The sequence below is a fragment of the Macaca nemestrina genome, chromosome 2 (assembly GCF_043159975.1).
Source record: "Macaca nemestrina isolate mMacNem1 chromosome 2, mMacNem.hap1, whole genome shotgun sequence".
Taxonomy (NCBI): Eukaryota; Metazoa; Chordata; class Mammalia; order Primates; family Cercopithecidae; genus Macaca; species Macaca nemestrina.
This window is the reverse complement of record NC_092126.1, coordinates 79,534,632-79,559,200: the sequence shown is the minus strand read 5'-3', so window position 1 is coordinate 79,559,200 and position 24,569 is coordinate 79,534,632.

Below are 24,569 nucleotides of genomic sequence, written 5' to 3'. Positions count from 1 at the left end.
ATTTGGGAGGGGCCAAAGGTGGAATGATATGGTTTGGCTCTATGTCCCCTCCCAAATCTCATCTTGAATTGTAATCCCCACATGACAGGGTAGAGACCTGGTGGGAGGTGTTTGTATCATGTGGACTGTTTCCCTCATTCTGTTCTCATGATAGTGAGTGAGTTCTCACAGGAGCATGATGGTTTTAAAAGTGTTTGGCCTTTCCCCCTTCATTCACTCACTCTCTACTGTCACCATGTAAGACACGCCTTGCTTCCCTTGTGCCTTCTGCCATAATGGATATTTCCTGAAGCCTTCCCAGCCATGCAGAACTGTGAATCAATTAAACCTCTTTCCTATATAAATTACCCAGTCTCAGGTAGTATCTTCATAGCAGTGTGAAAACAGACTAATACAATGACCAGATATAAAAGACTACTTAATCATATTATAAACTATGTTTATATATATATAAGTACAAAATGTTAAATTTTAAAATGCAGGTTTTAAAAGTTTGGAAAATAAGACATTGTGTTTGTAAAACAACTAGGTATGTACATATATACAAGTACATGCATGGAAAATAATACCTTCTACAAAGTGTTAACAATAGCTTTCCTTGGTTGATTTTTGCCATTTTTCTTTTTGCTTACCTGTAGTTTTTAATATTTTATAGAATTACACTTATTGTAATACTAATCAGAACAATGTGAGTTTTCAAATGTATAGGATTAACAACAGGGAAATTAACCAAAAAAAGATCACAAATTAAAAATAACAAACATGTGCTTCTAATCCTTGCATGACTAATTTGAAAGTTCCATTCCAGTCATTCTTGTCACACTATTTGCCTTCTCCAGACAGCCTTTCTTCCTTATGCTTTTGTAGCTTAATTTTACTATTAATAGTTCTTTCTGTTTATTATGCTTCACTTCCAAGAAAAGTTTATATTCTTCAAGTCTCAACACCTGGAATACAGTATTATATTAATTATATATTATATATTAATTATAGTATTATAATTACTTAATGTACATTGTTTGCGTCAATGAAGAAACAAATGAGTCATTTGATTTATGAACTGAATAACAGAAGATATGTAGAGTTTAGTGATAGTGGAAAGCAAAATAAACATTGTAGAACAAGAGAAAATGAGTCATTTAGATTTGACGTTAATGTTCATGTCACTGCAAAGAGAAAGGCTTCCTTTAGGAGATTTTGTGTTGGAAAAAAATCACATAAAATAGTTGAATAGAGGGGCTTGAGAAGCTTTAAAAAAGCTAAAATTCTAGTGAAATAGAAACATCTCTGGAAACTCTCCCTCTTCTATTGGTAAGCTTCACTAAACTAAGAAAAATGTGAGTAGACTTCTTTTGCATGAGTTCAGTATAAAATGAATCATTGTTTCACATTCAAACTTTTTATCCCATGTATTTGTTGAATTTTAGATTTTTAAATGGTTCCTTTTACATAAGTGTCTTTAATGTTTCTTATATATTACAACCAACTAATGTCCATATGTACATATATACGTTCATACCCACAGACATCCCTCACACACATATAAGCCCTTTTTATATGGCAGAAGAAAATTTCATTTAATGATGGCAATGATGGATAGTTACACATTCACAATGAATTGCTTCAATACCTGCTCATAATCCTACAATATTAAAAAGAATCCCTTAACATTTACTCTTGAGGCTCTTTAGAAAGCAAATATATTTCTGTTCCTGAATAAAATGTGCAGTATTAAAGATTTAGATAAATTACACTGACTGTTGCCAATGGTGTCCCCTGCAGTGAATTAAAAAATACATTTAGCATGAAAACAAGGAGCAGATGTTATTTTTACAGTCATTGTTCAAATGGCTCCAGTGAGCTTCATTTTCCCTGTGCTGCTTTGACTTCTCATAGAAAGGATGACTTACTTTTTAAAATCTATGAAAGGATAAACAGGGTGGCAATGGTGATAATAATTTAACTCATAATCATATCACAAACTATCTTTTTGAAGTTGAGTAACAATTCAACAAAATTCAAAGAGCTGGCATAGTCTTGAGAACCCTAGAATATCAAAGCTCTTCCTCTAACACTGTGGCACAGAGCCATGAGAATGTATATGCCATATTAGCAAAGGGAGAATCAAGAGGCATTGTGGTGCTTTACATTCCATCATACTTCATTCAGGGTAAGCAATGAGACAGAGGAGTCTTGGGGAAACCCAATTCATTTCTTCAGGGTTAATCTGGAGTGTGTTAAGGAGCCATTATACTGGGCCAAGTGTGTCTTTCAAGAGAATAGACTTGAGGATATAATGAATGACTTCTCCATAACACCCAAATAGAGCAGACAGATTGGACTGAGGCATTCTAACTTATTTGTAGGGTATGATCCTAAGTAGTGACACCTTTACCAGTCATCTAATCAGTTAATTTTAAGAAACATCAACAAAAAATGAGAAAAGCTTTTAGTTCATTTAATGCTTAATTGGTAAATAATTATATGGAAACACGATTGTAAGGATTTGTTTCTGAATATAACTTTTCTTTTATGTAAGATGTAAAATAGGCTACTCTTTGCCTATTTTCTGCGTTCCAAAACATAACCTGCTGGTAACAAACAACCCTTTCACTTTTCTTTGGACTGTTTCGTTTGGCCGGAATATCTGTATTCTACCGTCTATCTCTAGTACCCATTTCTTCTAAGTAGCTACCACTTATTGCTCCAGAGAGGAAATGCCCAATTCCTCATCTTCATTTCTTCTTTTAGCAAGGTGCTTACATCTCTTTGATGAATTTCTGGTGTTTTTACTAAGGGTATACCATTACACTTATTTGGTTTTACAAGTACTAAATAATGCCTATTAGGACATTATTTTGTTGATGAGGTAAGTTGAAATTTGAATGTGGCCTTAATCACTTTTTTTCTTAGAAAGTCTTCCCAAATCCTTTAGCCTTGTTGTGGTGACACTAGATAACCACAGGAAAGAAAGAAAGGGAAAGAAGATGGGGAGGTGTATATCGATACCAATTGACCCTGGCTTTTGGTGAATTCAGTAGTTCAATAGAAAATCTAGAAAATAAGAATACCCAATTTAAAGAACAAAAGCCTGCCAAATTCAAGGGTATTTTAAATTGAATTATTAATTCATTTTATAAATAGTTACTGAGACTTATGTTCTGTTTAATGGGAAGTAAAGTGATAACTAAATAAATACAATTACAGATTTTTATAAATGCTAGAAAACAAATCTTGAAGTTCTATGTGAGAGTAAAATGGGTGAATTCATACTTAGAAACAGAGTTCAGGAAAAGGTTTTTCAGAGTAACTTCTATTTAAGCTGAGATCTGAAGGGAGATTAGCCAGTAGAAGGGTGTGGAGAGCATTCCAGATAATGAAAATAGCATATGCAAAGTCCGTGCTGTGGGAAAGATTTTGGCTCTGGATAAATTTTGGGAAGACTAGCAAGTTAGGAGTGTGGCAAGAAAAGAGGCCGAAGATAGTGGCACAGTAAAGGACATGCAAGGATGGTCAATAGGGTATTAAGTAAAATGGAAAGCCATTGGAGAATTTTAAGTAGAAAGAGTAATAATATCTAATGATTTAAAATTGAAATATAACACTCTAGCTGCTCTGTGGGAAAACGGTAATAAAATGTCAAGAGTACAGGCAAGAAACCATTTTTGGAGGCTGTTGAAGTAATCTAAGCAAAAGATGGCTTGGTTTTTCTCTGTTCAAGAGTTAATATGTCTTTACATGAATGAATGCTCTTTTTTAGCCCACAGCACCACCAGAGTAAATGCAAAACTAATTAGACCTTGGACGGGCTTCTGAAAACCTCTTGCCTGTTCCTCCAGCTCCTCCAGCTGTGTCTTGAGCAGTGAGGAATTTAAGGATATTCTTCATATCCCTATCTTTAGTTCAAATAACTCTACTTTTTTTTTTTTTTTTTTGGAGACAGAGTTTTGGTGGTGTTGCCCAGGCTGGAGTCCAATGGTGCAATCTCAGCTCACTGCAACCTCTGCCTCCTAGGTTCAAGGAATACAGTTCTATCTGATATCTGTATATATCTCTCACAAGACTGACTCTCACTTTGAACTTCAATCACAAGTAGTAGGTTTCAGGGCTACCCACAACTTTTGTCTTACTTGGCTGCAAACCTGAGGTTCCCATGACCACATTCCCAAGGTTCAATAATTTTTTAGAGCAGCTCAGTTCACAGAACTCAAGAGAACTCTTTACTTAGTATTGCCAATTAATTGCAAAGGATATTTTAAATGATACAACAGAATAGCCATATGAAAAGATACATAGGGCTAGAATGAGGAAGGAGTTTGGAGCTTCCATGCCTTCTTTACACGTGCCCCTGTCAATGTCTTCAGTAACCCAGAAGCTGTCCAAACCTTGTTCTTTTGGTTTGTTTTGGAAGCTTCATTCTGTAGGCATGATTGATTAAATTATTGGCCATTGGTGATCAACTCAACCTTCAGCCTATTCTCCCCAGAGGTAAGGGGCCAGGGCTAAAAGTCCAACCCTCTAATCATAAGCTTGGTTCCCTTGGCAGCTAACCTCTATCCTGAGGATATCCAGGGGCTCCCAGCCTTCAATTATCTTATTAGTACACAAAAAGACACATCACATTGGAGATGCCCAAGGTTTTACGAGCTGTGTGACAGAAATGGACTTAGAACAAATATATGTTTCTTATTATGTCATGGTATTACTGAGAATGATTCTTGGGTTGTCTCAGATTTAATAGGGACGATACCTGGAGCATGAATCATTTCTCCAACCAAACAAGTCCCATCTAATGGAGATGTGGGTGAAATAAATTTGGAGGCATATGGCACAATATCCATTACAGAGGGCAGGTAATTTATAGATTTTTAGGGTTATGTAATCAGGAGTGTTAAATAAATGATCATTGATGTAATTAACAGGCATTTACTGCTTTTAGAGAAAGAAGCTGAAATCAGGCTATAAGAGGTTGCAGAATTAATGAAAAATACATAAAGAAGTGGATGCAGTGATTAGGGATTACTCTTTTAGGAATTCTGACTTTGAATGTAAGAAGAGAAAAGGAGTGATAGCTAGAGAGGTACCATTATAGACTCATATGGGATGATTAATTCAAACAACATATAAGAGAAATAATGTGTCTGCTGTGTTTGAATTAAACATCTATTCTGTAAATCTGTAAAACTTAGTTTGCATCACGATGATGATACAGACAGGAGGCAAAGAAATACTAGTTAGAAAAGATGAGGGTCTCTGGTGAGGGCTTTACCCTCAAGCCTGGGTCCACGGCCAGAAGTGAGAACGTACTTTCCTATTTTCCCACTTGAATGTTGCCCTTTCCAAAACCACCCTGGCCCACCTTGTCCCCACTCCCATAGCCATTAAAACCCCCAATTTCCCCACGCAGAGCAGCAGAGCAGCAGAGCAGCAGAGCAGTGTGACAGAGAAGGCAAGAAGTGAAGAAGTGTATGAATGTTGAGAGGAGAAGCAGCTGGACTTGGGAGACTAGTCAGAGAGTTCAGCCAGAGATGGCCAAATTCCAGGGGAAGACCACCTTCCCACTCTATCCCCTTTCCAGCTCCCCATCTCTCTGAGAGCCATTTCCACTGCTTAATAAAATCCTCCACATTCACCAACCTCCAATTTGTGTGCATGACCTCATTCATCCTGGAACCTGACCTCCACTGAGCTGTTTAACACTTAAGCAATCCAAGACAGTAAAGCTAAATTATTCCACTGTAACATATGGCCTCTAGGGCTCTGGGGGTCATGGGCAAACCCTAGAAGCTGCCATGGGGCCTTGTGTTGTTCTACTCCTGCCAGTGCCCGGAAGCACTCATCCCATCCTCTGCACCCACTCACCTGCATGCTCCCCCTCCTGCAAGGGGTTTGAGAGCTGCAGGATGAGTAAGTGAGCCACTCTTTCACATGTCCCCTGAAAGGGTTAAGGGAACACTCTCATTTCATCTGGGGGCTCCTCCAGGTTACATCAGGAGGGTGAGTTAAAATGTGGAACTGTCAGATCTTCTCTTTTCCAAGACCCTGCCATATCCCTCTTTCTTTTGGCTGAAAGTTGACTCTGTTTCCCTTCACAGAGGATTATCCATTTCGTGAGAATAGGAAAAAGTCCTGGGACAACTGATGGCATCTTGCCCACTCCACTCCTTGGTGTTGCCAGAAGGCCCCAAGGCTGAACCTTGTTGGTCCCTGACTGCCTGTCAAAGCGTTGGCCAAAACCCCAGATTTTCATATGGTATCTTTCTTTTTTCATGGTTCAAAATGGCTCCCATCTCTTCTTTTATAATGATAAGGTTTTTGCTACATACTGAGGCAATGATACTAGGCAGAATGTACATTTGGCCCCGCTGTCAGAGGTGCAATTCAGAACAATGTGATTTCCATTTGTTCCTAGAAGTGTGTCCGTGAACCCCACCCCAATGACTGCAGGTATGTGCATGAGACAGGCAGGCACAGAGTGGTTCCTCTCTCTGTCCCCCTCTCCTTTCTAGGGCCTTTGGGCATGTTCGCCACACATATGCATGGCACCTAATGGCCCAGTGGGGCAGGAGTAAGCTGCACACACTGCCTGAGCCCCAGGGCAATCTCGGAGACCAAGGCCCCAGATGCGGCCAGTTGACTAGTGTCTCCTGCTCACTGCTCCCTCCCACCACTTGCTCACAGAGCTTTTACTCCCCTGGGTTTCAACTTGGGGAGGGAAACAGTGATTAAAGAAACCTATTTCCACAGAGCAACAGAGCAATACATTCTCCCCTTGGCAAGGCCCATCTGGGACTTAATCTAAATGAATCTGTGCACCCCTGGGACACCATTTTATCCCAAACTCAATTCTAAACTTTGAGTTGAAGCTCTAGGGGTGGGAAAAAAAAAAAAAAACATAAAACAACAACAAAACAACCAACCAAACAAACAAAAACAGATATGAAGGATCCAAAACCATACAATCAATAGGCATAGTGTAAATGCACAGGACCAATTCCTGCCAATTAAATCTCTGTTTCATGGAAGGATGCCATGTTCCATGGCATAGATGAGGCCCAGGGAGCTGAAAAGTTGTCAACAGTAGGAGGTATGGAGGCATATGTTAGTGTGGAGAATTCCTACTCTCTAGGCCCTCCCTGCTTCATGGGTGCAAGCCGCATTGGCACTCATAGGTGGCACCTGCCAAGGTCACCAGGACTTAGGGATAAAAAGATAAAAGAGAAAGAAGGAATGCCCACTATATCTTCATCATACCATGAGTTATCATTGAAAGAAGGAAGGGGAATGAGGGATATCTATTTCCCTTTCAGAATGGGCAACCAGCTATCTTTACCACCCGCAGCTTATAATCCTCTGGAGTGTATCGTGAATCACTGGGACTGCTTTGAACCTCAGACTCTGGAGGAAAAACACCTCATAGACCTCTGCACAAAGGCTTGACCAAATTATGATTTGCAGGCAGGACTGGCTTGGCCTCAAGAAAGAACCTTTCATTTCAATACCATCCTGCAGTTGGACTTTTTCTGTAAACATGAGGACAAGTGGTCTGAGGTCCCGTATATGCTGACTTTCTTTACCTTGAAGGATAATCCAGACCTTTGCCAATAGTGTAGGATTGATCCAGCCCTCCTGTTTGCCATTTCAGGAGAAGCTGCAAGGGAACATCCCAGGAAACTAAAGAAACTAATTCCAGAGGCACCCCCAGCAGGAGAGCCAGCTCCCTCCAGCCCTGCTCCTCTGGGTCCACTCCATCCTCCCTATCCAGCTTCCTTTCCTTGCTTGCTGTCTCCCAGAAATCCTTTTTCTAGACAAGCCCCAGTGTCACTCTTGCCCTCCAAAAGATGCCTGGTGAATTTGGCTCCAGTAAGGTCCAGGTTCACTTCTCTCTATAGGACTTAAGTGAAATTTAAGGGAGATCTTGGCAAGTTTTCAGATGATCCTGACTGATAGATAGAGACTTTCCAGAATTTAACCCAAGTATTTGAACTATCCAGGAGAGACATTATGTTACTTTTGAATCAGACCCTGTGGAACCTTGAGAAGTAGGCTGCTCTGCAAGCAGAGAGATGTGGGGCTGAGCTTTGTATCACATATAGCATCAAGGAAAGGACTGAATTTTATCCATCTGGAACAGAGTCAGTGTCAATGCATAACCATGGATGGGATCCCAGTGACAAGTTGGGAGAATGGAAGGGGAGACACTTTCAGGAGTGCATAATAGAAGGCCTATGCAGGACTATGACTAAGCCTCTCAAATATACCAATCTTCCATTATAGACCAGGGATTAGATGAGAATCCCACTGCCTTCTAGGAAAGGCTAAGAAAGGCCTTGGTAAAGCATGCCTCTCTATTTCCTGATTCAGTCAAGGGACAACTGTTCCTAAAGGTTAAGTTTATTACTTAGGCAGCCCTGGTATCAGGAGGGAACTGCAGAAACAGGCCCTGGGACCAGATATTACTTTAGAGAACCTTCTGAAATTGGCCACCTAGATCTTTTATCATAGAGATAGGGAGGCTCAGGAGAGAAAGAGGATGCTCAGGAAAGAGACAGAGGCTTTGATGGCCACTAGGCAAGCCCACAAACCCCAGAATTCCTAAGGTGTACCTGCTAATTGCTACAGATGAGGCTAGCCAGGGCATTTTAAGGATTTCCCAGGCAGAGGAGGAAGCAACCTTGACCCTGTTTAATCCACAACGGGGATCAATGGAAGATGGACTGTCCCTAGGAACTCTGGCCACTGGCTCCAGAACAAGTCTCCCACATGGTCGAGCAGTAGAACTGTTGAGTTCTGGGGCTCCTCTCCCCAGCTCTGATGGTCCAGACCACCATTACTATCCAGAAGGCCTGAGTAATTCTGGAAATCAAAGGGATGAAAGTGAACCTTCTTTTGGACACTGGGGCTTGTCTCTTGGTTCTCTTCTTCATCCAGTTCCTTCTTCTCCTTAGCACAACCGTGAGGAGAATCTCAGGAAAGTCTTTAATACAATATTTTCCCCAGCCCCTTAGTTGTAGGTAGGGAGACCTTTTGTTCATCTATCCATTTCTAATTAGTCCTGAAAGCCCAACTCCTCTGTTGAGCAGGGATATTCTGGCCCATAGCGGGACCACCATCCTGACAGTCCAAGGGCAAACTCTTTGTCTTCCCCTAGTGGAGACCTATATTAACCCAAAAGTTTGGGCAATTCAAGGGAAGAGAAGATTGACTAATCTACAACCACCACAATGGTCTGGATCCCCCATCATTGATAACTTGAAGATGCAAGGCCTCCTTAAACTCTGCAACAGCTCTTGTAATACCCCAGTACTGGGGGGTACAAAAATCCAAAAGGAAATGGAGACTAGTTCAGGACCTCCACCTTTTTAGTGAGGCTGTGGTTCCAATCCACCTGGTGGTTCTACATCCCTATACTGTGCTAGCTCAAATACCAGAGGGAAGCAAATGGCTCACAGTCCTGGACTTAAAAGATGCCTCCTTCTCCATATCATTACACCATGACTCCCAGTATTTGTTTGTATTTGAGGGTCCCTCTAACAAAACCACCCAGTTAAACTGGACAATGTTAACTCAGGGATTCCAAGACAGACTCCACTTCTTTAGGCAGGCATTGTCAAGAGTTCTCTCCCAGTTCCTTTATCCTTGGGTTAAAGTTTTACAATATGTAGATGACATTCTCCTGTTTGCCCCAGCTGAGAAAATTTCTCAAGAGGTCAGAAAGTTCTTAATTTTCTGACTAACAGAGGATATAAGGTTTCAAAATCTAAAGTTAAGCTTCATCAGACTTCAGTGAAGTACCCAGACCTGGTCTTGTCAGAGGGGACTAGGGTGATGGGCGAAGAAAAGATTAAACCCATCTCTTCCTTTTCCCTCCCCAAAGCCCTCAAGCAACTGAGGGGATTCTTAGGCATTATAGCATTCTACATACTATGGATTCCTTAGTATGGTGAAATAGTTCATCCCTTATATAACCCAATAAAGGAGACTAGGACACCTAAAACTTACCTCTAATTTGGAAACCAGAGGCTAGAAAAGCCTTTGGTCAACTAAAACAAGCCTTGCTTGAAGCACCAGCCTTTAGTATCCCCTTAGAGAAAACATTCAATCTTTATGTGTCAGAAAGAAAGGGAGTAGCACTGGAAGTTCTAACACAGGCCTGTAGTCTCCCCATAGAGAAAAGGTTAACTTTTACATGTCAGAAATAAAGAGAAGGGCACTGGGATTTCTAACACAGTCCCAGGGTCCATCTCAGAAGCCTGTAGCCTCCCTAAGTAAGGAGCTTGATTTGATAGGCAAGGGGTAGCCTGCCTATCTCTGGGCAGTTGCAGTGGTAGCCTTGCTGGTACCAGAGGCTACTAAGTTAACCATGGTGAATAACTTAACCATTTATACTGCTGTATAATGTGGCAGAACTACTGTCTTCTACAGGAATTCTCCGGTTAACAGATATCAGGTATCATGCGTGCTATCAGAGAGCTCTGTAGTCCAGTTAACAATCTGGGTCTCCTTAAATCCAGCCACCTTCCTCCCAGGGGAAGCTGGGGATCTTGAACATGACTGTGAATAAATAGCAGTAAAAACTTATGAGGCTAGGGAGGACCTCAAAGAAACCCCCTTAGAGAACCCAGACTGGATTGTCTTCACGGATGGAAGTTCTTTTGTTAAACAAGGGACCCATAAAGCAAGATATGTAATAGTACCCTGAATGATATTGTTGAAAGCACATGATGTGGTTTGGCTGTGTCCCCACCAAAATGTCAACTTGAATTGCATCTCCCAGAATTCCCACATGTTGTGGGAGGGATCCAGGGAGAGGTAATTGAATCATGGGGGCTTGTCTTTCCCATGCTATTCTCATGGTAGTGAATAAATCTCACAAGACCTGATGAGTTTATCAGGAGTTTCTGCTTTTCTTCCTCATTTTTCCTTAGTTTCCTTATTTTTCTTGCTGCCACGATGTAAGAAGTGCCTTTCACCTCCTGCCATGATTCTGAGGCCTCCCCAGCCATGTGGAACTGTAAGTCCAGTTAAATGTCTTTTTCTTCTCAGTCTTGGGTATGTCTTTATCAGCAGCATGAAAATGGACTAACACAGCACATCTCTCTTCTGGGACACAAGTGCTCAAGTAGCCAAACTAATTACCCTCATGAGGGTGCTCAAATTAAGCAGAGGAAAAACAGCATTTATACTGATTCTAAGTATGCTTTCCTAGTCCTCTATGCCCATGCCACTAGCTGGAAAGAGACAAACTTCCTCATGGCTAATGAGTCTCCCATTAAATACCATCAGGAAATTAATAAACTATTATCCTCAGTTTTCCTCCCACAGAAAGTGGCAGTAATACATTGCAAAGGCCACCAAAAAGAGATGGATGAAATAGCTGAGGAAAATAGACTGGCAGACCAAGCAGCTCAATCAGCAGTGAGGGGGGCCTAAATTTCTGACCCACTTGGAGCCCCTCTGATCTGGGAGGATCCCATCAGAGAAATAAAACCTCAATATTCCCCTGTGGAAATAGAAGGGGCTACCTCTTGGGGATACATCTTTCAGTCTTCAGGACAACTACAATCAGAGGATGGCAAACTTCATCTGCTGGCTACCAACCAATGGAAAGTTCTTAAAAGGCTTCATTAGGCCTTTCGTCTAGGTAAGGATAAAACCTGTCAACTGCCCCAGAGACTGTTCTCAGCTAATAACCTGATACAAACTGTTTAACAGGTCATTAATGCTTGTGAGACTTGCCTTAAAAATAATCTCCTTGGTCGGCTGCGGTGGCTCACGCCTGTAATCCCAGCACTCTGGGAGGCCAAGATGGGTGGATAACAAGGTCAGGAGTTCGAGACCAGCCTGGCCAACATGGTGAAACTGTGTCTCTACTGAAAATACAAAAATTAGCCAGGCATGGTGGCAGAGGGACTGTATATAATAAGGGTTCTCTTAGAGGGACAGAACTAATAGGACATAAATATATGTGTGTGTGTGTGTGTGTGTGTGTGTGTGTGTGTAAAGGAGTTCATTAAATATTAACTTACATGATCACAGGATCCCACAATAGGCTTCCTACAAGCTGAGGAGCAACAAAAGCCAGTCTGAGTCCCAAAACTGAAGAACTTGGAGTGTAATATTTGAGGGCAGGAAGTATTCAGCACAGGGGAAATATGTAGTCTGCGAGGTTAGGCCCTAGGCCCGTCTCATCTCTTCACATTTTTTAGCCTACTTTATATTCACTGGTGGCTGATTAGATTGTGCCCACCCGATTGGCTTTCCCCAGTCCACTGACTTAAATGTTAATCTCCTTTGGTAACACCCTCACAGACACACCCAGGGTCAATACTGGCATCCTTTAACGCAATCAAGTTGACATTCCGTATTCATTGTCACAGGGACCTCAAGCTAAAGATTACAAAAGATAAGTGTTAATAATTAACCTTCCATGGATATCCTTTTTATAGTCTTGCCTATACTTTCTGTTCTTACCTTCATTCTGTTCTATACCACAAGGCACAATTCTGTTTTCAGAATAATTACTATATTTTATTTCTTATTTCTGTAATATTTGGCACTAGATTCTTTCCTTGTATAATACAGATGTTTAACCCATGCATACTTAACCTTGTAAAACATTTATTTATTTATTTATTTATTTATTTATTTATTTATTTATCTATTTATTTATTTTTGATCTCTCATCTAGAGACCATCAAACTCCAAGTGGTCAGGCAACTGGAGCCTCAGATGATGGCTCCCTTTTGCTGAGGACCCTGAGGTAGACCTGTGTGAGGAATCTGACTGCCATTTTTCCCAAAACAATGACCCCTGTTAGTAGAAAGTAGCTAAGACTGGTTGTTGTCCATGTTCTAATGGCAGTTCGATGTGCCCTTCAGATGGGGGAATGACACCAACAGGAGGTGGTGAAATAGTAGGTTGAAAAGGGCAAGGTACCTGGCAACGGCTCTACCCTCAAGCCTGGACCCCTGACCCTAAGTGAGAGCATACATTCCTGTTTTTCTGCCTGAATATTACCTTTTCCAATACCACCCTGGACCACCCCACCCCCATCCTGTACCCAAAAAAATCCCAATTTCCATGGGCAGAGTGGTGGAGCAGTGGAGTGGCATGGCAGAGAAGGAGAGAAGAGAAGAAGCACCTAAACATTGAGCGGAAAAGCAGCAGCTGGATATCGGAGACTACAGTAAGAGAACGGTTCATATAGGGATGATTTAAGAGGAGTTTGGCCTGGGACAGCTGAACTGCAGGAGAGGAACACCTTCCCACTCCATTTCCTTTTCAGCTCTCCATCCTGCTGAGAGTCACTTCCACTGCTCAAAAAAATCCTCTGCATTCACTATCCTCCAATTTGTTTGCATGGCCTCATTCTTCCTGGATGCCTGAAAAGGACCTGGGTACGGGTGCAAGAGGTTATCACACTGACATTCCACTGAGCTGTTTAACACTTAAGCTGTCCACAGACAGCAATCTAAAAGATGTCTCCTCCAGGGTTCTGGGGATTGTGGGTAACCCCTAGATGTTGCCATGAAACCACACAGAGTTCTACTCCTGCTGCTGCCCAGAAGCAATCACCCTGGCCTCTGCACCCACTCGCCTGAATGCTCCCACTCCCACAAGGGGTTTGAGAGCTGCAGGCTGAATAAATGAGTCACCCCTTCATGAGTTTGGTCAAAGGGACTGTCTTGTTTCAGTAAGATCTTGGTTTAAGAAATATTTATGGTAATAACTGAGCAAATTACTGTAATGTTAATGCTGTTAAAATCTTCATTTCAATGTGAACATGGATTGAAACATTATGTCCTTAATTTCCTTCTGAGAAAATGGGATAAGATTGCTTTTTTCTCAGGCATCTTGGGATGACTGAATATGATAATGTGTGTAGAGTTCCTAACACAATCTTTGCAATAGTACTCAATTAATGTTTTTCTTTACCCTATATCTGTTCTGAGTCTAATTTAGTGAATAAAGATAATAAACTAGATTATCTTTAAGATTTAAAAATAAATTATTCTATGATTTTTGTTAAAAATATGTTTAAGAGCAAATGAATTTACATCAGATGAGAGGAGCAATTTGAAATCATCCCACTCTAGAAGAATAGACTGCTGTTATATCTACCGTTTTGGGGTTTACAAGTAGCTTTGTTAGCCAGAGTTTCTTATGATCTGTGTACTGTGTCTATAAGTTCCAAGCATCTGTGAGTTAATGAATAGGAAAAATTACTGGTTGCATTTAAGATGGTCTTTCTTTTTATTTATATTATATCCTGGTTTTGATCTTGGGCTGTCATTATTACACAGTGTTTGCCAAGTAATTGATGTGTTTGCATATATTTGTTTATTTATTTAGTTTTATTTATTTATTTATGTTTGAGACAGAATCTCACTCTGTCACCCAGGCTACAGTGCAGTGCCATTATCACACTCCCTACAGCCTCAACCACCTGGGCTCAGGTAATCCTCCACCTATCTTTCCCAGTAGCTGGGACTACAGGTACATGCCACTGCTAGACTAATTTATTTATTTTTTTTAGTGACAGGGTCTTGCTATATTAGGTGGGCGTCTTAAACTCCTGGTCTCAAGTAATCCACCCTCCTTCGCCTCCCAAAGTGCCAGGAGTACAAGCGTGAGTCACTGTGCCTGGCTCCATTTGCATATATTTATGAGAAATTAAAGTTTTATGTTTCTCCAAGAAATTCCCAATCAGCAGTCTCCTATGCTGTAGGTGTAATATCCTGTGGTCTTAAGTCAACATGCAATATGCTATTTTTTTCGAATCACCCCCTTTCCTCATATATTATCACAAACATCTTGCATATGAGATCAGTAATGGTCACTGCATATTATTATAAAGTTAATGCATCTTAGGATCATTCTCGTTTGTGCTGTACATCATCCTAGGCAGAATTGTCAGCTTTGTGCTTGCAGCTGCTCTCAATCTGTCATCATAAATGATAAATGAGCATCGGAGTCTTATTTTCTCTTGTACATTATTGTCACTACAAGAATGCAAGACCAGCATATCTTGGCTTTCTCACAAGCCCCTTTATGATCATAAGAACTTTACTAGAAAATCAGGGAACCTTACATTTCTAACTAAATAAATAATACTGTAAATCAACTAAAGTTTTGGCTCAATAGCATCAGAATTTAAACTGAGCTTGATTTTTCTATATAGATCTCAACTAATTATTTCAATTATTTTTAATCTCTATGATCCTTGGTCTCTGAAGTACAACTGGCAGAATTTTTTAAATAGATATTGTTGAACACTTGTCAGTAAATATAAAATAGATAAATGTTTGATAACATAGATCTCTCACATTTCTGCATTCACTGTGAGCAAGGCATTATTATTCTGTTTGTTCTGGGCTGTTTTTTCCAGGATTTTTGTATAGTGAACGGTCTTGGAAGAAAAAAATTGTATCTCCTTTTAGAGGGAAGGACAGGTGTGCTCACGATTTGAGAGACAAAGATATGTCTCATGCCAAAGCAAATATTATGAATGCTGATTGTCCAGTATAATAAAAACAATGTCTTTCTCTGGAGCACAGAAAGAGGCCTGTTACTGCCCGGTATCAAAATTTGGGGTTTCCTAAGCTCTGGATTAATTTCCTGTAATGCGACTCACTGAGACTCAGCACAGGCATCTATCTGGACCTATTAGCTGTTCCTGAGGACCTGAGGGAAATTGTTGGAAATACGTTGAGGCTCATGCTGCTTACTGTGCCATGAAAAATAAAGTCCTTTGTTTCTGACCCTGTGCTCTTATTTTTTTCTGCCAGTTTCTTCCATGAAACTTTGGTAACTGATCATGTTAGGTTACAGGTAGATTAAAATCAAGCCCTTTTACAATTTCTGACAATCTATGTAAGAAAATAAAAAAGAGGGTTCTGAGGATATCAATAGAGAATTTGTTTTAAGAAACCAAATGCAACAAAAACCAACAAAATACATGCTTATTTATAGTTGTTTCCATCCCATTCTGGATTTTTAAAAATTTGCTTGCCAGTAAGTTTTATGTAACATAAAATATATTATATTGCTGAGAGAAGAGCAGAATCAATATTATCATGGATGAGATTAAAATTTGTGGACCAAATATTAAGATATTTCTCTAGAAACCAGAATTAATTTGTGTATATATATGTGTATAATGTTTATTATTCTAAGTGACATTTATTTCGGAGACATGTAGATAATACTTAAAATGGTTACTAATAAATAAAATGTATTTAAGCTTATGGGCAGAAAAGTACATTCTAGGCCTTCTTGAAATGAATTTGGACAGACTAGGTACTAGACTAGAGGTGGAAAATTCTATATCTGAATTTTAATTTAATGGACTATTATATGACTGAAATTATACTTTGATATGTGTGTAAGACTGTGTTGTTTCTTTACTCAATAATTATAGGTCACTTCTAGTGTTGCTTTTTTTTTTTTTCTAGACAAGGTCTTGTTCTGTAACTCAGGTTTGAGTGCAGTGGTACAGTCATGGCTCACTGCAGCCTTGACCTCCTGAGCTCAAGTTCCCTGGGTAGCTGAGACAACAGGCGTGTGCCACCATGCCTGGGAAATTTTTGTATTTTTTGTACAGATGGGGTTATGCCATGTTGCCCAGGCTGGTCTCCAAATCCTGGGTCAAGCAATCAACCCATCTTAGCCTCCCAGAGTGCTGGAATTACATGCATGAGCCACTGTACCCAGCCCTGTTTTCTATTTTCAACAGAACCTGAATTCTAACTCAATAATCTACTGTCCTTACATGGGCATGCACTTCACTAAGCCATGGTGATTTTATTTTCCTTGTAAAATTTTAAATAACAATAGTATTCAAACCATTGTTTTAAAAGAATCACTGTAAATTATTTTTTATGAAAAACATTAATGGTCTTAATATTTAAGGCAAATTTCAAAATATTTGTATTGCCTTAAGTATAGATGTAGACAATGGAATGGAATTTTGCTGCTAGAACTGTTACACATGAAAGAGATACTGGTTACCCTGAGTTATGGACTGTGTTGTAACCATGCAGGAACTTCAGCCCTTGCCTCCTCAGAAGAACGTCTTAGACTGAGGGGCACAAAGCAGAAAAAGAGATCAAGGCAAGTTCCAGAGCAGGAGTGGAAGTTTCTTAAAAAGACTTAGAACAGTAAAGAAAGGAAAGGGCCCTTGGAAGAGACACAAGTGAGTGTCTGAAGGTCAAAGAGAGAAAAATATGGGCATTTAATCTTGATCCTAGGACTTTAGTCTCACCTCTTCCCCATGATTCTTCCCTTTGGGTGGCCTTTCCATATGCGCAGTGCTCTCCTTACCCTTGGGAATTGAGCACAGCAGTGTGGTTAGAGAGTTATAGACATGACCATCTGAGGCTTTCTTCCTTTTTCCAGTGGAGTGTCCCCAGATCATTCTTTGCCATTTTTGTCTCTTAATGTGTGTGATGGTTAACACTGAGCATCAGTCAATTTGATTGGATTGAAGGATACAAAGTATTGATCTTGGGTGTGTCTGTGAGGGTGTTGTCAAAAGAGACTAACATTTGAGTCAGTGGGCTAGGAAAGAAAGACCCACCCTTAATCTGGTTGCCCACAACCTAATCAGCTACCAACCTGGCTAGAATACAAGCAGGCAGAAAAGTGTGAAAAGAGAGACTGACATAGCCTCCCAGCCTACATCTTTCTTCCATGCTGGATGCTTCCTGCCCTTGAATATCGGACTAAGTTTTCTAATATATAATTGGAATGGGGATGTGTGGGAGGACCCTGATGAACCTGGGGACACTGAGTTTGTAAACTCTGGTGAACCTTTTTTGCCATAAGGAATAGCTTCTGCACCTCTCATAGTGGCAACATTCCCTCCCCAACCCATGCTGCCATCAGCCTTTCCATTGTTGTCTGAGGAGATAAACCTTGTGCTTCCTGAGGCAAATTGATGGCCTTCCCTGAGGCTGTTGCCAGGCAAGATAATGTTGATTTTTCTCAGGAGCCACCCCTAACACCCCTGTTTGCTTCTAGACCTATAACTAAAGTCTCAGCAGGCCCTTAGAGGTAAGGTTGAGAGTGTGACCCATGAGGATGTGCAGTACACTTGAAAAGAACTGCTTGAGTTTTCTAATTTATATAAACAGAAATCTGGAGAACAGACATGGGAATGGATATTAATGGTGTGGGATAATGGTAGAAGGAACATATGGTCATTTCCCCACTACCAGAATGTATAATTGGCATAGACCTACTAAGCAGCTGGCAGAAGCCCCACACTGGCTTCCTGACTGGTAAGGAGAGGGCTGTTATGGTGGGAAAGGCCAAATGGAAGCCGTTAGAGCTGCCTCCACCTGGAAAAATAGTAAATCAAAAACAATACCGCATCCCTGGAGGGATTTCAGAGATTAGTGCCATCATCAAAGACTTGAAAGATGCAGGAGAGGTGATTCCCACCACATCCCTGTTCAATTCTCCCATTTGGCCTGTGCAGAAGACAGATGAGTCTTGGAGAATGATAATGGGTTATCATAAGCTTAACCAAGTGGTGACTCCAATTACAGCTGCTGTATCAGATGTGGTTTCATTATTTAAGCAAATTAACACATCTCCTGGTACCTGGTATGCAGCCATCAACTTGGCAAATGCCTTTTTCTCCACTCATGTCTACAAGGCCCACCAGAAACAATTTGCCTTCAGCTGGCAAGGCCAGAAGTACACATTTACTGTCCTACTGCAGGGCAATATCAACTCTCCAGCTTTGTTTAATAATCTTATTTGGAGAGACCTTGATTGCTTTTCACTTCTGCAAGATATCACACTGGTCCATTACATTGATGACATTACACGGATTGGATCCAGTGAGCAAGAAGTAGCAAACATACTGGAATTATTGGTGAGACCTTTGCATGCCCGAGGATGGGAAATTAATCTGACTAAAATTCAAGGACTTTCTGCCTTAGTAAAATTTCTAGAGGTCCAGTGCTGTGAGACCTGTCATGATATTCATTCTAAGGTGAAGGATAAGTTGCTCCATTTGGGTCCTCCTACAACCAAGAAAGAGCCACAATGCCTAGTGAGCTTATTTGGATTTTGAAGGCAACACATTCCTCATTTGGGTGTGTTACAATATATGGGTCCATATATTGAGTGACCTGAAAGGCTGTCAGTTTTGAGTGCGGTCTAGAACACGAGAAGGCTCTGCAACAGGTCCAGGCTGCTGTGCAAGCTGCTCTGCCACTTGGGCCACATGACCCAGCAGATCCAATGGTGCTTGAGGTGTCAGTGGCAGATAGGGATGCTGTTTGGAGACTTTAGTAGACTCCCATAGGTGAATCACAGCAGAGGACTCTAAGATTTTGGAGAAAGGTCCTGCCATCTTCTGCAGAAAATTACTCTCTTTTTGAGAGACAGCTTTTGGCCTGTTACTGGGCTTTGGTAGAAACTGAACGTTTGACTATGGGTCATCAAGTTACGATGTGACCTGAACTGCCTATCATGAACTGTGTGGTTTCTGCCCCATCTAGCCATAAAGTGGGTCATGCACAGCAGAATTACATCATCAAATGGAAGTGGTCTGTATGTGATTGGGCTCGAGCAGGTTCTGAAAGCACAAATAAGCTACATGAGGAAGTGACTCAAATGCTAATGGTCTCCATTCTGCCACTCTGCCTTCTGTACCCCAGCTTGCACCGATGGCTTCATGGGGAGCTCCCTACTATCATTTGACAGAGGAAGAAAAGACTAGGGCCTGGTTTATAGATGGTTCTGCACAATATGCAGGCACAACCCAAAAGTGAATGGATGTAGCACTACTGCCCCTTTTTAGGACATCTCTGAAGGACAGCAGTGGAGGGAAATCTTCCCAGTGGGCAGAACCTCAAGTAGTGCACCTGATTGTTCACTTTGCATGGAAGGAGAAATGGCCAAATGTCAATGGTTTTTGGATAATCAGAGACTTGGAAGAAGCATGATTGGAAATTTGATGACAAAGAAATTTGGGGAAGAGGTATGTGGATGGACTTCTCTGAGTGGTCAAAAACTGTAAAGATAATTGTATTCCATGTGAGTGTTCACCATCAGGTGACCTCAGCAGCAGATAGTTTAAATAATCAAGTGGATAAGATGACCCTTTCCATGGATATCCCTCAGCCTCTTTCTCCAACCACCCTTGTCATCGCCCAATGGACTCATGAAAAAAATGGCCATGGTTGCAGAGATGGAGATTACATATGGGCTCAGCAACCTGGACTTCCATTCACCAAAGTTGACCTGGCTACACCCACTGTTGAGTGCCCAATTTGCCAGCAGCAGAAATCAACACTGAGCCCTCAATACAGCACTGTTCCTTGGGGTGATCAGCCAGCTACCTGGTGGCAGGTTGATTATATTGGACCTCTTCCATCATGGAAAGGGTAGAGGTTTGTCCTCACTGGAATAGACACTTAACTCCAGATATGAATTTGCCTATTCTGCATGTAATGTTTCTTCCAAGACTACCATCCATCAACTTACGGAATGTTTTATCCACCATCATGGTCATGGTATTCCACACAGCATTGTCTCTGACCAAGGCACTCACTTTATGGGTAAATAAGTGTGGCAGTGGGCTCATGCTCATTGATTTCACTGGTCTTACCATGTTCCCCTTCATCCTGAAGCAGCTGGATTGATAAAAAGGTAGAATGGCCTTTTGAAATCACAATTATAATGCCAACTAGGTGACAATACTTTGCAGGGCTGGCGCAAAGTTCTCCAGAAGGCCGTGGCACCATCACCCCTACTGATCCACTCGCAAAATTTTTGCTTTCTCTTCCTGTGACACTACATTCTGCTAGCCTAGAGGTCTTTGTTCCAGAGGGAGGAACACTGCCAGCAGGAGGCACAACAATGATTCCATTAAACTCAAAGTTAAGATTGCTACCTGGACACTTTGGGCTCCTCTAACTTTTAAGTCAACAGCTAATAAGGGAGTCACTGTGTTTACTGTGTTGGCTGGAGTGATGAACCTGGACTATCAAGAAGAAATCAGTCTACTACTTCACAACTGAGGTAGGGAAGAGTATGCATGGAATATAGGAGATCCATTCGGGTCTCTTAGTATTAACATGCCCTGTGATTAATGTCAATGGGAAACTACAACAGTCCAATCCAGGCAAGACTACAAATGACTCAGACCCTTCAGGAATGAAAGTTTGGTTCACTCCATCAGGAAAAAAAGAAAAGAAAGAAAAAGAAAAAAAAAGAAAGCCACGACCTGATGAGGTGTTTGCTGAAGGCAAAAGGAATACAGAATGGATAGTAGAAAAATGTAGTCATCAATACCAGCTATAACCATGTGACCAGCTGCAGAAATGCACATTGTATTGTCATGAGTATTTCCTCCTTCTTTTGTTAAAATCTTGTTTGTACATGAATACAGTTGTACTAAGAAAGTACCTCCATTTTATTTCCTTTCTGCTTTATCATGTGACATAAAATTTACTGATCTCACATCAGCATTTAAGTATTATTAACTTTACGTAATAGTATTTGTGTGGGGGATTGGTGTGTTTCCAGTTCTATGGAGGATAACTGTATTATCTAAAGTGTAACTATGGCCTTTTTATTGTCTTTATTTGAAGATCATGTATGATCTCATACGGGTTCAAGTTTGACAAGGGGTAGACTTGTGATGATTAATAGTGAGTATCAACTTGATAGGAACGAAGACACAAAGTATTGATCCTGGGTGTGTCTGTGAGGAGGGTGGCCTCTTTAGGGAGGCCAAGGCCTTTTCTCGTCAGGTATTCTTGTTAAAATTCTTGCATTTAAATCAGAGGTTTCTGCATCTTTTTTGATGGACCTTGAGGTTTCAATGTCATCTTATTACTCTGGTTAGCAGTTTACTATTAATGTATTGGTCTGAGTGGATTTTTTCCCTTTTTTCTGAGTTCAGTCAAGCATGAATTGGGATTTCCCCCCACCCCAGTGTTTCTACGTATAAAGGAGATTAACATCAGTGCGGCAAGAATATAAGCAAGCAGAAAAATGTGAAAAGGGAAACTAACCTAGCTTCCTAACCTACGTCTTTCTTCCATGATAATGCTTCCTGCCCTCGCACATTGAATTCCAGCTTCTTCAGTTTTGGAACTTAGACTGGCTCTCCTTGCTCCTTAGCCTGCAGATGGCCTATTCTGGGACCTTGTGGTCACGTGAGTTAATACTTAATGAACTACCCTTTATATGTGTGTGTGTGTATATATATATGTGTGTGTGTGTGTGTGTATACATATATGTATATATATGTGTGTGTATATATGTACAGAACTAATGGAATATATATGTATACATATACACATACATATATACACACACACACACATATATACACACACACACAGGACCATCAGGAAATGGCCTCTTCCTGGTGCAGGCTGCCAATTTATCACTTTTAGAGAGGCAATGTGATCATTGCCAAGCCATCACCTGACATTTCTAGTGGGTTGGGGGAGAGGGGAGAGTCCTCTTCTGCCCTGCTCATGCCTATCTATCTGCCTATCACAGGACCACCTTTTTCATCACTCTGTGGAACCATACCTAGGAGTGTTCCATAGAACCCATCATTGCAATTTGAGGCTTTGTGCCTGGAATTCTGTTTCCAAACTTGAGATGAAATTAGGTCTTTCATATGAGCCAAATGTGTTTATTCTAGCAGCATGTGCCCAGCATGTCCACATTAAGTATGTTTAAATGATAGTGATAATGGAATTTCAGCATCATAACTGAAATTTCATTTGTCAAATTAGAAATGGAAATATCTTTTATTGATTCTAAAGTGTGTTTTTATGTGATGCTTTACTATTAAAACTAACCTGGAAATAACAGGTTGCTGTCTCCTATAACAATTTTGAATTTCAAAAAAAAAGCAATTTATAATACTTTCTATATTATAGTATAATCTTAAAATAATCACTTATATTAATCTAACCACACTTGGATACAACAAAACTTCTGATGAGAAAAAGACTAAGATGCTAAACAAAAGCAAAACATCAAACAAACAAGAAACATACTTATTTTTCTTAAAGCAAATATTCATTCTGTAAATGATCAAGAAGAAAGCCAGAAGAATTGACCCCAAGCATAGATAACCAGACTTGCCTCTAAACAAAACAAATTCTAGTTGTGAAGAAGGAAGTTAAAGACGCTAGCACTTGACATTTTTTTTTTTTGCATTGGTTAAAGTAATCAAACTGATACTGTATTGAATGTGAAGAGATGCTGCATAAGTAAACATGGACGATTTAGAACTGTTCATCTCTCATGTTGTATTCAATTTACAATCTTGGAAAAAAATCAATAGGCCTAGTTCTCTTCTTGTCTGCCCTCCTTTCTGCTAGCCTCATGCCATTAATCTGCATTTAATGGGCACAGCAGCCTTAATAGATGCTGTCTTTTAGGTAATGTAGCAGTACTTTTCTGGAATCACTAATCTCTTTCCTTTGGGCAATGTGGTAACTTCTTCTTTTTTGGAACCTTGTGAAGACCTAGACAATTTCTCAGTACCTTAAGCCAAAATTCTCCCTATTATCCACCCAAAACTTTCAGATCAGCTTTGATATTAGCCCTAAGATATATCTGTAGAAATGAAAAGGAAAAGTTTGTGGTACTACTGGCAGAAATGATGTAACTAGTGAAAATAATTAAGAAACAAATTGACCATTTACATATTTGCTTCTGTTGAAGAATAAGTTATCTATTATGTGGTGCTTATTCTATGATGGGAACTGGATTAAGCACTTATGCATTATCTATTTAATTCACCCTGAGCAACATCCATTTTTTATTTTAAATCTGATTTCATCACTGCTTCCTGAAACCCTCTAATGGCTTTCCATTGAGCTTAGTTTCAAATCAAAGCTATTTATCACAATTATAACCTTACATACCTGGATTGTGTCTAAACCTTTGATCCCTACTTCTACTACATTCTTTCTTGCTCGCTAGACCACAGCCTTACTGCCCCAAGGCCCTTCTGCTTTGGGGGTTTTATACTCTTCCCTCCTTCTCAGAACACTTTCTTCAAATTTTTACAGGGCTGAGTTCTCATTATCCAGTTCTCTGCAGTTATTATCCCCTCAGGGAGGCCAAGGCCTTTTCTCTTGTCAGGTATTCTTGTTAAAACTCTTGCATTTAAATCAGAGGTTTCTGCATCTATTTTGATGGACCTTGAGGTCTCAATGTCATGTTATTACTCTCGTTAGCAGTTTCTTCTTAATGTATTGGTCTGAGTGGATTTTTCCCCTTTATTCTGAGTTCAGTTAAGCATGAATTGGGATTTCCCCCCCCAGTATTTCTATGTATTTTGAGTGAAAGGGTATTTTAGAATATGTAACATTCCCTAGTTCATCATGCCATATATATATGTGTGTGTGTGTGTATATATGTATATATGTATGTATGTGTATATATGTGTGTGTGTATATATACTTTTTTTTTTGTAAACCTATTTTTCTTCCCTCCTGTCTTTACTTTTGAAAACCAAATACCTGTGAAGAAAGCTTTAACACTATGAACATGGAAATATTGTTAGGCTT